We start from the raw sequence: 15,942 nt of genomic DNA, 5'->3' as shown, positions 1-15,942 counted from the left end.
TCCACAAGCCGCTCCGTTATTGTAAGATTATCACCTACGCAGATAACTCAGTACTTTTCGCATCCTCGAAAGACTTGGATATTATTCAACACAACCTCAGCGAAGACATCAGTAGCCCCGCCTCCTGGTTTCGAGATAACGAACTCATCATTAATCTCAAAAAAGGAAAAACTGAAGTAATGCTATTCGGAACAGCAAAAAGATTAAGTGGTTTTGATGGCAAAGAACTAAACCTCTCCGTAAATGGATCTCGCATCGACACGACTACAAATTAAAAGTACCTAGGTGTCTATCTGGACCCTACATTGAATCTTGACAAGCATTTCACAAAACGTACAAGAAATCTGCAGGAAGAGTGAATTTATTACGGCGAATCCGTTCTAACACTGACACCTTAAGCGCTGAACGAATCTACAGAGCAATGATAATGCCCATATTCACTTATTGCGGTCAAATTACGCTTGGTTGGTCAGAGACACGAAGGTGCCAAATAAGAAACCTAGAGCAACCTAGTCAAAGGATTATTCTGCAAAACTCAAAATGTCTAAACTGTGAACTCCGTCTACCCACAATTGAAAATGTTTTAAAGAAAAAGGCTCGTTTATTTGTTTTTGATTGCCTAAAAGGCAATGTTTGTAGTCCTTTCAAAGAATATTTTAAATTGTTAAACCACAATTTTAATACGAGGAACAGAGGGACCATCGTTGCTCTGCCGAAAGTGAGACTTGACTTTGCTCGGAAAAGTTTTTATTTTTTAGGAGCTTCAGCTTAAATTTTTTACCTTTAAAACTCAAGCAAATTAGCAGTTGGGTACCATTTAGGGAGTCTTTAGATCAATTTTTTGTTAGGGCATTTAGTTAGTTGTGTAGTCATTCTTATCTTATTCTTATATTTTTATCCCTATATTATGTTATGTAGACAGGACCCCATTGATAACAGTGCTTCTGCACTGAAGGGCTATCCTGTATAAATATTCGTTATTATTACTATTATTATTGTGAAGGTGTAGTCTGATCGTCCGGGTGAGTGTAGTCCTGAGAAGGACTGTTGTCGGTGGCAGTGACTGACGTTTCGACAACCTGTGCGGAAGTCATCATCAGAGTCAAGTAAATGATTGTTGTCAGTAGAATGTTCTTATTCCAGTTCGTGCGAAAATCCCGGAAACGATTACAAAATATTTTAGTTTTTACAAAGATGAGAGGTGAAAGTTTCAGGAATGCGATTAGTTCATAAAAGGTGTAATTTTGGCTCTTGAAGAATCCATGATCAGTTTAATCAAGTCATCATTTAATTTGTCATCAACCTCAATGTTTGATTTCAGTAGTTCTGCCCTCATTTCTTGAAGCTCATTTTCCAGCTGTGCACATTTTAATCTCTGGTTTTGCAATGTCAATTTTACTCTTTCAGGGTCTGTTTTGGATACAGGTGCTTTGACATACGCAGGTGTCTATTCTATTTGGCCTTCATGAAATTATTTGCTGAAGTCTGGTATTTAGAGCAAGCAGTATAAACGGAGTCATCTTTGTTACATATTGAAAAAAAAACATCCATGGGATCTCCAACTTCCCTTGTAATTTTTCACACGAACTGGAATAAGAACATTCTACTGACAACAATCATTCACTTGACTCTGATGATGACTTCCGCACAGGTTGTCGAAACGTCAGTCACTGCCACCGACAACAGTCCTTCTCAGGACTACACTCACCCGGACGATCAGACTACACCTTCACATGTTACCCCCGGGTTCAAACCATTTACTGCACTATTATTATTATTACAAGGGAAGTTGGAGATCCCATGGATGTTTTTTTTTTAATATGTAACAAAGATGACTCCGTTTATACTGCTTGCACTAAATACCAGACTTCAGCAAATAATTTCATGAAGGCCAAATAGAATAGACACCTGCGTATGTCAAAGCACCTGTATCCAAAACAGACCCTGAAAGAGTAAAATTGACATTGCAAAACCAGAGATTAAAATGTGCACAGCTGGAAAATGAGCTTAAAGAAATGAGGACAGAACTACTGAAATCAAACATTGAGGTTGATGACAAATTAAATGATGACTTGATTAAACTGATCATGGATTCTTCAAGAGCCAAAATTACACCTTTTATGAACTTATCGCATTCCTGAAACTTTCACCTCTCATCTTTGTAAAAAATAAAATATTTTTTAATCGTTGCCAGGATTTTCCGAGGTTAAAATATTTTTAAAACCGACGTTTCGACCAGTTTTACTGGTCTTCTTCAGGTTGTTTAAAATGTTGTCAATATGGCGGATTGTTTAGTCTTTTAGCTTGGTGACCGCACATGTTGTCAATATGGCGGATTGTTTAGTCTTTTAGCTTGGTGACCGCACTTGATTTCTTGATCATTATACGACGTTTAAACGATGTCAAATTGCGCGGGAAATGTAGTCTGAGGTCTCTCAAGTACATCTACTTTTGCGATAATTCACTGCCTATTACAATCTTTATTCATGATCAAGGAATGAGTTTAGTGGGGAGGAGCGTTGCGTGACGAGACTAAAAACGGCTGCGAGGGAGACTACCAGTCCCAGTCCCCTGGCACTTTGTTAAATCGAGGTTCCACTTAAGGTGTAATTAGGCTCAAATGAAAAATTGTAGAGGAAGCATGATCATTTTTTGGTCAGGTTGACCAAGGACAAGAATAAACAGAACAATATTGTAAGAGATAAACACAGATGATGTTGTCATTGGTAAACTTGGAAAGAAATTAGTAGAGGAATCAATTTTTTTAATTAATTCAGTGAGCTGTTGCAGCTGAAACATACATGCGAGTCAGTAGATTAGTTGTTTAACACATGTCATGGTCTTTTTAATTGTTTTCCACTGCTACATTTGAAAATCATTTCTTTCAGCTGACTATACATGTATACGTCATCACCATTTTAGCAAGAGTTATTCGAGGCTTGATGCTCATGACTATTGTAAATGCGTGACTTTAACTGCGTGACTTGAAATTTGCGTAACATTTCAGTTACAGTTGGCTTTTGTGCCATTTGAGCCTTTCGGATAGTTTTTCTCTCTTTAGTTGTTGCATCGTAAGCTCCTTTACTGTTCACTGTTCATGTCCGGCGTCCATCCTAAGTTTACTTCTTAAGTTTTGGTTTCAAGCCACCGGCGTATAGGGACCGATATGTAAGTTGCATTCGTTTGTTCTCACTTTTGTAGCTTGCCCGATTTATGCAAGGTAGCGTTTGTCTTGATCTGATATTATGCTTTGTGTGTATGTTATTTACTCGCCGCCGTCGTATCGTCTAGCGGCTGTTTCTAGTCATAATTTTCCTGTATCTCATTTCGAGCAAGCTCTTTCATCCTTATTTGTTTATATATTTTGTGTTTGCCGTGGTACTTAGTTCATTTATTATTTCTTTTCATTATGTTAGATTTATTTACGCTGTTAAGTCGCCACGTGTTTTAATTGAGTGCAATCGATTATATAAGTCTCCTTTTTCAATTCGCCTACAGTTTACGAGATTGATTAAAAGATAAGTCTCCGTAACATATCCCCTGGCTTGGTTGCTATTTTCTCCGGTCGCGATTTTCTCGGCGCTTCGTTCGGCCATGATGTTCGCTTGCCGCCACAACTATGTTAAGGATTTCTACAGTTTTGAAAGGAAATTTACTAAAGAAATGATCATTGTGGAAGACACAGAAGGTGTCGTAAACATAACGCCTATAAAGTAGGATGCGAGTCGAATGGTTAAAATTATTAAGCCATGTTTCCTCGTCGAAACCAAGAAAAAGATTAGCTTTAGTATTGTGGATTCTGCTAACAACTCAATTGATTTAAAACTCGAAGAAGCTTTTTATATAAATAAGTTCGAACTTGAACTTAACAAACAATTACAGCATTATAAGACTTTCCCAACGTTTTAGTTCACACCTTTGATGTTTGGTGTCACGTTGTAATTAGTACCCGCTTTTGTATTACATCATAATGTAAATATTTTATTCATCTACTTGTCTATTATATAATTACTCGCGTTCTGTTACTCTTTGATTGAAGATGGCATAAGCATGCCGAAACATGTCTCTCAAAAAAGTTTTCTATCTCTTACAATAATAGTAATGCTAACAATGTTAATATAACAATAATTCAAAGGGGATAGCTCGAAAGACTCATGGTTTCCAATCCCCTGGGCTCCAACATGCCTATGCTTCTTTTACCTCGCTTGTGAATTATGAATAATTGTCCTATTCTATTGCAATTCCATTATTTGAGGCTCTTCTTTTCTTCTTCATGCGTAAAATGTATTCGGTCGTCCGCTTCCCGACATATTCCGCAACTCCGCTGATCCACCGTTCTATCGTTTCTCAGTTCCTCCCTTTCATCATTCTTTTGAAGAACTTAGCGTATCGTATTTCGCAGCTTACTCGCTTCGCAAATTTAGCAGCTCCGTTTCGGCTTAAGGTTACCGTGCACGTTCAGGGATGTCTCGCGTGCCAGCGAAGTAGCGCTTCCGGTTCAAACTGTAGATATCTAAACCCCTATATCAAATTAAAGCTTATAGGACTGGCTCTCAGACTATACCAAAAAATTTGAAAAAAAATTAATTATCGAATTTTTCACGACTTCTAAATACGAGCGTCCGAATCACCTTTTGAACGTTACATGTCAAAGCGAATTTTGTTTTTCGCCTATTTAATGTGTTCCTCCGTTACCGGGGCCAAAGCGCTAAAAAAGCGTGTCTGCGATTTGTCGTATTCAATTTCAGTGACAAGTTACAGAACATTTTTGAAATAGGATTAAAAGAAGTGTGGAGTGATCGTACAAAAATCGCTCTTGAAAAAAAAGTATCTAAAAACCAAAAAATTCGGAGACACTGTTTATTGCTTATATGTAAAACTAGCTACTGTCCAAATTTGAGAGCAATCGAACAAATTCCCTTTGACTTGTAGCTCTTAAAAGGTGGATTTAGAGGGCAGGAAGGAACGGAATGGTATACCATTGTCAATGAACAAAGTTGCCTCAATTTCATTGTTAACTATTCAGTTAGGATCCTAAGTAATGGGGAAAATGGGCATTTTAGAAGACGAGAGAGCAAGTAACCAAGACCCCCTTCCCAACATAGTCACACTTATCTGAATAAGAATAATTCGTTACTGAGTACGAAAAACATCCCTAATGTCTCGAAATGTTTATACATGCAATGTTACAACTGTAATCTACTTGAGAGGGAACGTTTCATTGAAAGGAAGCCCTAATTTAGTTTTCCTAAAAGTTCTCGATGGCCAGATCTGATTGGTTGTAGGATTATACTGAAAACTTGTGCGTGATAACGGTATAAACGGTGCATTAATATACAAAGCCCATCCTTAGTTTTACCACTATGGTTTTACACTCGTAAAGGTATCTATAGGCAACGCGAATAATGCAATTCTCAACTTGCATGACTAGGCTGACTGGATTACTTGTCTGTAAAGATGGGGGAAGGAACGCTAATTCGAGAGTTATGGGCATTGTCTCCTTTGAATTTGGAATTCACTCACGGTGAAGCTTAATCACACGTACGCCTTGAATAATAGTAGTTTGTTCAAAGTCACAGGAATCGAATACTTGGCGCGATATCTTTAAATTGCTCGTTGCTCACTGGGCGGATTTTGTTGAAATAAAAGCTCCTGTAAACGACGATAGAATGAAAGGGTAACTCGTTAATGACAAACATTACGACATAAAGTTATATTAAAAAAAAAGCAATATAAGTGATTGTGAGAGAGCACGAGTAACACCGAATGAGCACGAGTGACCACAAATGACCACGAGTGAATCACGAACGATCATGATTGACCACTAGTTACCATGAGTAACCACAAGTGACCATGGTGACCACGAGTGACCACGAGTGACCACGAGTGACCACGAGTGACCACGAGTGACCACGAGTAACCACGAGTAACTCCGAGTTACTATGAGCGACCACGAATGACCGTTACTTGCCATTAGTGACTCGTGTGATCAAGAGTAACTAGTAAGCAGTAACTAGAGGAAGGAAGGTGTGGTGTCATCTTCCCGCTTCCCACCACACGAACCTTTTAAAGTACATAAAACTCTAGAAGCAAACTTCCATTGCAAAAAAAACTTCTAATAGCTTTATCAACTCTTTCGCGTCTTATTGTAAAAAAATATCTTTATCAATTATGTGACACCAAAAAGGATATTAAAAATACCTCACTGCTTGGACTACTTATAAAAATTAGGTAATGGCAGTCAGCAGTTGCCTCGCTTAATCCGACTATGAGTACGCGCTGATTCATATATGGGAAAGAATTGCTACATCCTTTTAATAATTGTCTTTTTTTTCTGTCATGTGACATCATGCCAATGAGATCAGAGTTGGCAGTTGCTATCTTGGATGTAATAGCAACTTCAAACTCGAGCAATGTCATACGTGACTCTGGTAACTTCCAAGGTGTCGGAATCTAAGCCAGCCAAGGCACACTAGTTTGAGTAATTCAACGAAACCTTAAGCAGAACAAAGGAGAAGGAATAAGTCACTTTTTGTGACACGCCACACATGTCCCGATACAATTTAACTTATAATTTAGAATTACTTATTCCTCAAGTATGTGTTCTTTTTTTTTTTTTCGGAATCCCACATCCCCTAACAGAAAATTTAAATTAACCAAATAATACGACAGCCGCTAATGAACATTGATTAAAGATGATCAGATATCTCGCGTAAGGTCAAGAATTTTTACTAATGCAGTTAGGTATAATTTCCGTCCGCCATCTCGTTCATATTTGGACAAGCCTTGGAACTGATCCGGTGGCAGGGTTACGAGGCTGTTTCTCTACATGTATCTACGCGATAAATGAAATGCACGAGACGCACTGTATCACTATTTAACAGTAAAGATAATTCTAAATAATTGCTTGGGCTTAGAAACGTTCATTGTCGAGTCTGGCTAAGATCATTCGTATCAGTTTATTCACCTCATATAAACGTTCTTCTTTAAATTATTCGTGCCTTGTTCTTCAGCAAACTGTTTCACTGCTCATCAAAGCTGTCCAAAACTTCATTAAAAGCATCCCTAGTCTGCTTTCGCCGGGACGAGAACATTTTGATCACACCACACTTGCACTGATTGTTCTGACCGCCGGTTACAATGGCTTAACGACGGTATATACATTCAGGTGAAATACATTCAGGTGATACACGATGTACATCATTATAATTATTATTAAAAAATATTTTAAGAGGGAGCCCAGTTCGCCATAGCGGTTTTCAGTGAGACCCTCAAAATTAGCAATGTATGAAATAAGTAATCACAATTGATAAGTAAAAGCTCACAGTGGAAATTATGAATTATTTAAAATATGACATGAACAGAAAATAATAAAATCGATGAGCAAGAGATGACACACTAAAGCCGATGTAAACTAGCTGTGCCTAGTTAAATTTAGAACATAGGTAGCAGAGCCGCACAATCAAATTCAATATACGTAAGCGTGCTCAAAATCCCGATAGTGCACGCTGATAGCGTCAGCAAATCGCTTCGCAAGAATTTTTTTTTCCGCGCGAGCGGTCATTGTTAGCGCGGGGAAAAATAATATATTTGCGACAATAATGGATACAAACATTTGTAACTCTTTCGAGGTTATTCCGATGTGTTTCACTTGGAAAATGCCGGCGAACTATTCAGGGACTATATCACTAAGAACGGTGCGTTAAAGTAAGGAGAAAGAAAGAAAAATTAACCGTCACGCGCTCACGTTCTCGAGAAAACCTAAAGTTTGGTTATTTCAGGTTGTAGTTTTGCAGAGAACGGCAAAGAAATGTACCAAAATGTTAAACGGACGTGCAGGGCGATTGTTTTTGCTCATTAAGCCTATTGTTTTCTGCCGTTCTCGTTGCCGTCGCCGTCGTCGTTGCTAAAGCTTCCTAATGATTAATGGCTGACAACGAGGTGGCAAAAATCTCAAAATGCGAGTGAAGACAGAGCCTAACTTAACTTAATCAGTTAATTTCCAGGAAGCTATTCATAATCAGAGTAAGGAAAAAATCGCGGAGCCTACAAGTATTCTACACAGAGAAAAACGTTTCCAGCCGTTACTAATATTCACCTGAATGATTCACTTAGTGCAGCACTGATCAAAGAAAAATCGATTTAAGTAGGCAGTACATACAAAATGTCCCAAAACGTTTCTTCCCATAGAAAGTTCACCCTCACCGATTGAAGACATAAGGCCACTTCTAGCCTTCTTGGTATCTATACTCAGCTTAACAAAGTAAATTTAGATAAGAGCCATAATCGGGACAGAGACGGAAACGCCCAGTCAGGCCCTTGGGATATGTGAATTTCACTAAGGTTATTTAGACCCTTGCATTTGTCGGAAGTTGGTTTTCCGAGAGGTCCGCAAACTTTAATCGGTGATGTCATTAGTCATCCAAGAAAAGATGTGAGAAAAAAATGGCGTCGCGCGTGGAGGTGAGATTTATCGATGAGGGCAATTTTCTTATCCACGGGAAAGGTTTTATCTTAAAAGATGATGCCGATAATCTATATTGAGAGGTTGATTCCACGATTTCCTTGGAGTAGAATGATTCGCTCGATGAAATATCAGACTTTGAGGAGGAACTGAGGTCCGGCGCGGACAGCGATGCTGATAGCGAACTTTCAACTTCAACAAGCGCTACGCACGATAACAACGACGACAGTGATTTCGGTGCAGGACCTTTGGCACCAAATAAAGGTGGAAGAAAAAAACCTAAAGCGGAAAGCCGACAGAGAGCGGGGAATATTAATCGTCGCGCAAAAAAGTCGAGGGAGCCGAAAGTCGTTCCCGGTACTAGTGAAGCACGACCAGTAATTCCAACGAAAACAAAAACACTAAAAAGTATCAAGCAAATCGCGACGGAAATCAAAAAAAGAAAGCAACAAAGACGCTGACAAAAAAGGAACTAGACGAAGTTATAATGAAACTAGAGGGTAAACGTCCCATGTGCTGGAATTTCTTATTGGAACAGCATTGTAAACAACCAGTCATGAAATATTTGGAAACCCATCGAAAGCTCATCGAGCAAATACTCTAGGCTCGCTACAACGAGCTGCGAAATCTGGTGAATCACATGTTTTTGGTGTACATGGAACATGTATCTGCAGTTGCAGAGGAAGAAAAGAAAGACCGCAAACTTCATTTGACATTGCGCTGGATGAACACTCTAACAAGCTACCTTATTATAGGAAATTAACAATGCATGTAATTAACGCGAATTTCAAAAATTCGCGTTAATTTTATGTATCTTAAATTACCTCATTGTTAATTAAAATGACGTTAATTAAAAGCATCGTTATTTAAGGACACCTTTATTATAAGCAAAGCCACAATTCCTCTACGTCACCGTCAGAGTCGGTTGACGCATCATCCTTTAATATTAAGTTCAAAATGTCCTTAGATTCATCAGTGTAGCGATCGCCTTCTCTGAGGGGATAACTCACTTCTTCAACTTTCTTGCGCAAAATGTCTATCGCATTTTTGTCATCTCATTTCATTTCTTATGTTTTTTACCGGAAATAGAGAGCAAATTTTGTTGTTGGCCGTTGTTGTTTTCTAACGAAATGAGTGCGAAAAATATTAAATTCACGTCTTAATTATGCAACATACCGCACGGAAATTCGCGTTAATTAAATGTATGTAAACATAACTTTTGGAAAATTCGCGTTAATTTTATGACGCGTAAATTTTCTTCGCGTTATTAACATGCTTCGTTATATTCCTATAATAAGGTATTTGGAAGGCTCATCAAAAAATTCAGAGTATGTGCTCCAGTGTTTCCCGACTTGACAATTAACCATTCATCCGCTACAATTCGGGCCGTGACAGGAATTGTGCACTCTCTTGTTTACGACTTCGCCCAGTCCGAATCGTGCAATCTTGCTATGCCTGTAGATCAGGTTCAGCAGAGAATTTTACCAGAGGATGATGTTACTTTGCACAGAATGTCAGGGGCAGCTCTCTTTCAAATGATTTAACTAAGAAGATACCCTGTCAGCAAAAAAAGGCAAGAGAAAGGTCACTTCGCAAAGCAGGATTCACATGGAGCTTGAACTGGATATTCTGGAGAAACTTAAAGAATCTGACAAAAACAGTCTTTCTCAGGCTCTAAAACTGCTTGATGAGGGTAATTTGACTTTGGTGAAGAAGGATTTTCTTAACTTTGTTAGGGATGCTGATTTGACAATCACAGAATACGTGAATGAGACGAAACTAAACAAGCACAAAACAATTTTTTGGAAGTAGTTCACTTTAATGTGTATAATGATGAGCAATTGTTAAAATCTTTCAAATGGTCAATGGGAAAATGTGGAGCATTAACTACAACTTATCCTTTTTCTGTAATTAATAAGATATACCGTGATATACTTCACAAACTATGTAACACAAGAACAAGAGTTCTTCAGAGGAAAATTTGAGAAGGAGTTGGCCAAATCTGGTAAAGTTGTTGAAGCTGGTCAGTCACCGAGAGACAACCTAAAGACATTTAGTATTACTAAAAAAAGGTAGACTCTATTAATTTTCATGTACGAAGTATGGAACTCGGAGACATTATAAATAGGACAAAACATACTTTAAGGTTAGAGAAATTTTGAGGGCTAAAGAAAACAAACTTATAAGGGAAGCATGGCCCTAATTTCTAACCCCAAAAACATTTACGCTCTTTACTTCAGTTTTTAAGGTAAGTATCTCTAGTAAAACTTAATTTTCTTTCAGTCAGTTCAGTTATGTGATGCTCCCGATCTGCATGTGTGATCTACATTGAAAAATTCCCTTCTTTAACACCTGTCACATTCTACCCAGCCACCAGGGGCTACAATTTGCCTGTATGAGCTGTGGCATACCTGTGAAAAAATTCTCTTTTTGCAAGCCAAGTCATAGAGCAAAAATGTACTTGCTTGCAGGGCAAGCAATACATGACCCTTAAAAACTCTTATATGTTAAGTTTAATGTACTGTTATCCCCATTCACTAAAGACAAAGAACTTGGATTAACTTTTATGGCAAAAGACCTACGTGCAATCATAAGAAACAAATGTAAGAGTGCGCAAGCCTAGATTTTCATTGAAGAATTTTTGCATCACCCCTGAGTACCAATTTACAATATCACGACAGCTACCCTGTCCATGGGGTACATAGCCTACCATGGCTCCACACTGGCCATGGGAATGGGAATCTACAATTGCAATGGCTTCTGTCTCCCAAATTAGAACTGCCAGAGTGCGGAGGCTAGAGATCATAACAGCCACTTGCTTCTGTTGCCGGCTTGCCCTTGCTTGCAAAGTGGTGATCAGAGGTGAAACATCTCCTGATTGCAAATCAAACCCAATGGCTTGATCATAACTTGAAATATGAAAATCATCTCCTCAGCTCTCCACAGCATCTTCTGTGTCAAGATTTCTAGCCTCTCCATCAAACAGCAGATCATGCAGAGCATTTCCTTCAAACATTGCCTGAGCCAGTACTTCAAACCACTGACTTGGTGGGGTGCTTGCAGTTAACTTTGGCAGAGCATGTTTGCCAAACTGAAAGCCAAACAGTGAGGCAATAAGGGTACATGCATTACTTCCTTGACGGCCATCAACAGTTGACTGGCTAAGGTTACCAGAAAGGGAAAACTGCTTTAAAACCAGTGATGCCAAAAGGATCGTACACCAGACAAACTGAGTAAGATGAAATAAGGTGAAATAAGGACCAATAACATGACACTTTGAAGTTTAATCTCTCCACAAAAATTGAAGGATATATAAGATTTTCTGTAGATCATAATCCCCTCCAACACTGATATACACATCATGTAGCCAAGGCAATTCCTCTGGACTCATAGCATAGCCCCTAATGGTCCCATTCATTGAATTCCAAACAATCTTTGACTGCACCTGTGTTTCAAGTAAAGTAAATGCTTCCAGGTAAAATCAACTAAATTAATTATTGCAACATTGTTGAAGTAACTGTTAAATTGCTTGCACTAACGGTGATTGCACTAAAGCAATGACTTAATTTTTTATTCTGTCCTGTGTTTAACTTTTGCCAATTTGGACATCCAGAAATTCATGGTCTTAATTTTCAGCACTTACTTAGCTGACCTTTACATGTGTAAAGATTTTCTACTGTATAAAACTTTTCTTTAAATAAAGCCTGATATAATTATAAGAAAGAACAAAAGAAAAAGACCCAGAAATACATGAACCAGCAGCTATATTTGTTAATTTATTTATTTTTATATTAAGACTTTATCATGGTTGCTTTTACTAGCCTTTGTCTCATCAAAAACCAGGACAATGCCCAATGGTCTTTTCTTTCCTGTATCAACCTGTATTTTGGTGAAATTTTCATATTCTTGCCTTTGATGAGGAATGTAGTCTTCATCGATCCAAGGCCTATCAGCATTTTTGCTAATGAGACGTTGAAGATATTTGGTGCACGGTACTTGCAGGATGCCTAGGTCTCGAACTGCACGAAATGCCGCTGAACCTCTGGCATAGGAAGCAAGAGCTATTAAATAAAAGAAGTGAAATTACACAAAATCATTTAGGTACAGTACATTAAATTGTATAAAACAAAAATTATATGGTCTCCTTGTCCCTTTTACATGTGAATCAAGACATGGACCAAGAGTTTTTTTCTGTGTTTATGACACATTGTCAAGCAATTTTTTTTGGTTGTTTTTGTTCTGATATTTGGACTATTGTATACAGGGCAACCCTATACTAGTAAATTCATGCTTTTGATGCATGTTTCTGGCAAAAATTTCTCTGGAAAAGCATATGAAAATTAATTAAATAAAAAACTTATCAACTCTTATCGTTGCAGACGACCACTTATTACTTTGTCTTCCAGTTTCTAGAAGAAAGAGAAAGAAATGACTCGATGGGGACTGACATAAACAGAAAAAAAATTGTTTATGCACATGGCCGACATGTAAATAACCGGATAGCGAACGAATATTATTTTCTTAAAATCGAAAAAGAACACTCTGCTTTAGACAGATACATTTATTTATTGCCAATCTTCAGTCATCGTACATAGTCTATATAGATATAGTTAAGGCAAAAGGAAACGCAGCGAGCTCTGATGAGCGTTTTTTAAGGTTCCGACCAATGATTTCAATTTAAAAGGGTGGCATAATGAGTATCACTTTACTTGTTAATCAACTGGTATCAAAGAGTATTTTTCACTGATTGTACATTTGTACATGTGCGTTAATTTGTCTTACAAACTACCTGCTTTACTACCACACTTTGTTTTTAAAATAGTATGAAAGAAATACTACTCTTTGAGTATCATACCGTAACTCTGGTGAAATATGGTAATGAATGATGTTTACCTTGTGTTTTTGAAAAAAGGAAACTTAAACTTCTTGACTTACCATTCTTGGCCTGGTCCTTGAAAAATGATTCCTTCTCCATCTGCCACATTTCACGGATAACCGCTCCAGTACCGGGCTTGTGATTGTCAGCCTCTTCCACAACTTTCGCTAAACCTTCTTGTCCTTCATTGCACCAGTCAATTGCCTAAACTATTCGATTGACTAATGTTCTACTGATCATTCGCTCCGCAATTCTTATCAAATTCTTTCGCTCTTTTCGAACGTTCTCATGCCTCAATATTTGGCTTCCGGGCTCAAGCAGGACAATCTAACTTTGGACGACGCCTGCTGTCTTTCAATGCGCTCTTCTTCTAGCAAGCTCGTTCTCCTGTCACGAACAACAAGCGTTTGTCTCCTCGCAAGTCTACACTCGCTACATATGTCGCACATTTCGTCGGCCAAATCCAGCTTCCTCGATTTGTGCCACAACTTGCACTTTCTAGCACTTATGTGTCTCCAAGGCCAAAGCTCTTCTTTCACGTTTGATGATTGAATGCGAATATACGCGAAGGTAACATCGTAGTCTGAAATTCCAGGGCACATAACAAAACCTGAATGTGGTCGAAGAACCTCAATCACTCGCTCCACAGACAATCGATCGTTCAAGTCAACTTGACCCTCGTCGACAGTTTTATGGATGAATACCTGTAATTTATAATGCCCTGATGGACAGAAAAGTAATCTTACTGGATGGTAGGTACCAAGTTTTTCACTGAAGGTCCTCTCCTTGCGAGGATAGACGCTGAGAGCTGCACTTTGGTGATGGCCGGATATCGCTTCCATTTCACAGTGCAGCGAAGCGTCAAGTTGATAGACTTCTGCATCCAGCTTTTTTAATATCTGAACTTCTTTGGAGGTCCTGAGTTCCCGAAGATACTGCTCTTGGGATAATTCCTTGGCTTTCTTCTGTTTCTTTTCAAGAAGACCTTTTAAAGCTTTAACCCCGGACGCGGACTTCTTCTCACGGCTTTCCCGCCGAAGGAAACAGAATTGGAGTCTTCTTCGGAAGACAAAACCTCGCTTCTCTTGCGCTTACGAGTAGGACCGCTTTCTGCAACTTCTTTTTGTGGAACGCACTCACCAGGCCCTTCAATAGAGTCATCCGGTATATTTATGCCGCAATCCAGACGCCTGTAAATCGCGGTCGAATACAAGGTCATGTTGAATATTCAACAGTCGCCATTGCAATGCATATTATAAATACAAGGGCTGGCGCGCTTCAATTAAGATGTGCGGACGTCCCAGGAATTAGACTTCCGTTTAATTGTAACTCTAAAAATAACTTTAGTGAAATTCACAAATCCCGGCCACGCCCTCAGATTCGCTCTCTGTCCCAAGTAGTGGCTGTTGATTTAGGGAAAGATAAACCTGGAGTCAAAGTAATGTTTTCGAAAACAAAACTCGGGTGATGACTGCTCCTGCATGAGCTCAATACACGCTGGGGAGGGTCAAGTTCAAAGCTGGATATGAAAGCAAGAAATATTAATACAACGAAATTAGTTGACACTTAAGTCAGGCAAAATATATAAACTCGTGCATTGGAAGACAATATTCTCGTCAAAATGAAATAATCCGGGCGATATTTGGATCAATTGAATTTTCTTTGAAATATATTTTACTAATGTCCAACCAGGAGAAGAAGTTTAGTCGTTTTCGGGCCGGGATACCTTGTGACCAGGCTTCTGTTCTAAATTGATTACAATTGTGAAGCCTTTGAGATATAAATGACTTTCAATTCTCATGCAGATAAATCCCAAAATTAGAAAGTGTGAAGTTTGAGAACTCGGAAAGAGTCCGATTATAATACAGCTGACTGCAACAGCAACTCGCGGAGCGAGCTTACTGTGCGCCCGCAATACGTGCATGGGTGTTATTTGATGCTGTCCCGACCTGAAGGGACTCACTAAACCTGCACTGGGTTTGCTAGGCCAATAAGGCTGTTTGGTCTTAACTGGATTCTCGACTTCGTTGATGAATCGATTCTAATATTATACCAATCATCCCACTTCACCAAGAAGCAAACTGAAATCTCTGGAACGCCGATTGAATGGTGGAGAAATACAATGAACTGACTAGAAAAAGTGCGCCTTTAGTGTTTGACATGGAATATTCAAATTTTTCTGCGAAAGACTGTTGATGTAATTACGGTGGTTCTTCATGTTGCTTTGGGAACCAGCTCCTGTGAAACCACAAAGGGAACTGTTAATGTTTCGTAAGGTGGTACTGAATTGAATATTAATGTTTTTCTTTTCTTTTGGAGGAAATTAAAAGACAAATATTTTGGAAATATCAAAATACGAGAAAGTGGTGGACTGCTTTCTCTTCTCTTTTTCGCAAAATTTTTATTACCGGGTTGGGAAAAAATAGGCCCAAATAAGGAGGATTTTAATCGGTTGGTTAGTCTGTGGTAATGAAACGCAGGTTCAGTTACACCAAACTTTATCGCCACACTGTTCGTGTATTTTTCCTCAATAACCCAAAAGGGAAGCTTGAATTTAATAATTTCTTATTACAGCCAAGCAATAAGTAAGGATATCTAATAA

General features: G+C 38.6%; 1 pseudogene; it reads right to left on the bottom strand.

The window, feature by feature from the left end:
* Window positions 1-8,434: 8,434 nt before the first annotated feature.
* On the bottom strand, window positions 8,435-13,448 carry LOC148743007 (uncharacterized; annotated as a pseudogene).
* Window positions 13,449-15,942: the final 2,494 nt, after the last annotated feature.

This window comes from Stylophora pistillata, chromosome 1 (assembly GCF_964205215.1).
Source record: "Stylophora pistillata chromosome 1, jaStyPist1.2, whole genome shotgun sequence".
Classification (NCBI taxonomy): Eukaryota; Metazoa; Cnidaria; class Anthozoa; order Scleractinia; family Pocilloporidae; genus Stylophora; species Stylophora pistillata.
This window is presented reverse-complemented; position numbering and strand designations above follow the sequence as displayed.